A 1,647-nucleotide genomic window follows, 5' to 3' on the forward strand; every position below is an offset into this window, starting at 1 on the left:
AATTATTTGCTTTTTCTGTGGATACTACTGAGGGAGTGTACCCTTTTATCTTTACATGGTTGTTTTTACTATACTGATGTATATAGAATTGCCTGGTGACAAGCTCAATAGTTGTGATAGTATTATAGCATCGTGGCTTTTTTTAGAAATAGTGCCAACTTATCAATCAAAAAAGCTCTTTTAGGGCTTACTGTTTAAAATTATTTCACAGAAATGTCTTCCAAATTGATAAACTTAGTAATACCCACAGAGCCAAGTGGACTTTTGGACCTTCACAGGCACAGATTTCATAACTGAAGTAATACCAGCCCAAACTCACCTTCGACCATCTTCATTGCAGAAATTTCTTATGGAAAAAATGAATGAAGATTTCTAGGTAGAAAAAATAGCAATTAAAACATGTCTTTGTTTATTTCAAAATGTTTTATCAATATCTTCAGATATGGAGTTGTAGCATGGGACAATGTAGTCTAAAAAATGGCATGTTAGCATGTTAGCATGTCTTGCTGGCATGTTAGCTCCAAGTCTGCTTCAGGGAATTCCTAGTACTGAGTACCATGTTCTCAACCAGCTTATTCCCTTGAGATGTCACAGTGAAATGCAGCAGGACAAGATATTTCTCCATACAGTCCTTCAATTTAGTGGAAATAAATGTCAAACATTTTCTGAAAGAAAAGTGCCTGGAGATGTGGACATTCAAATACCTATCACAGAACTTTGTTGCAATAGAGGTATGAGAAGAAACAAAGTTCATGAACGTCATTTTAAGATGGGCTTCCTATGATCCAGAAGTTTTTTTCTTAGAGTATTGTACAAAATCAATGAGTTTTTGACAATCATACTCTTGCCCAATAGATGCTGTACTCCATTATAATAGCCTGTACTCCAATATAATAGTAATGATTTATAATATGTAGATACTTTATAATCTCTTTTTGTAAAGAATTGTCCAAAATACTGATTAAAGTTATCCAAGGTAATGGTATGAATAACTTCTTGGGGGCTAGGGGAAAGAGTTCCATGAACATCATCTATTTTCTAACACATCATTAACATCTTGTTAATGAACTGACTTCTTAGGTAAAATGTCTCTGCTGCCTACTCACTCTACAAACATTTTAAGACTCTGTTCACATAGATCCTGTATTTTTATTTGCAATACTTTCTACTGAAATAATTGATTTAAGAATCTGTTCAAACAATATTTCCCCTGTAATGGCACAGTAAAATCTAGCATCTGCATGAGTAGTGGCTCAATGCTGAAGGAAAATGATATTATAATTCCTAGAGGGATATTGAGGAGAATTCTGGAAAGGCTGATTCCTCTTTTGTTGCTCCATAAAGGTTAAAAGACTGGGATGGTTATATTTGGTACAGAGTGGAGACCAGTAGGAAATGAAGCTCTGCCTCTTTAAACAACAAAGAAGAAAAGTGATCTTAAATAATAAAAATTCAAAATTTCAGAGCCATATGCCACTTATTGCTAGTAAGAGGGTTTTTAGGCTACTTATTTTCTTACATTTTGATATTCTTAAGAGGGCAGGCAGGAAGACTTGAAGCACATAAACTGATGCAGTAATATTCGATGGAATCAATTCACTTAACTGGAGAACTAGTGGAAAGGTATACAGAGAGAAAGGTTACTTA

The 1,647-nt window shown here is 34.3% G+C and overlaps 1 pseudogene; it reads right to left on the reverse strand.

Moving 5' to 3' along the window:
- Positions 1-329, reverse strand: part of LOC105805785 — an 8,389-nt pseudogene extending 8,060 nt beyond the window's left edge.
- Positions 330-1,647: the final 1,318 nt, after the last annotated feature.

Source organism: Propithecus coquereli, unplaced genomic scaffold (assembly GCF_000956105.1).
Source record: "Propithecus coquereli isolate 6110/MARCELLA unplaced genomic scaffold, Pcoq_1.0 Scaffold133, whole genome shotgun sequence".
Lineage (NCBI taxonomy): Eukaryota > Metazoa > Chordata > Mammalia > Primates > Indriidae > Propithecus > Propithecus coquereli.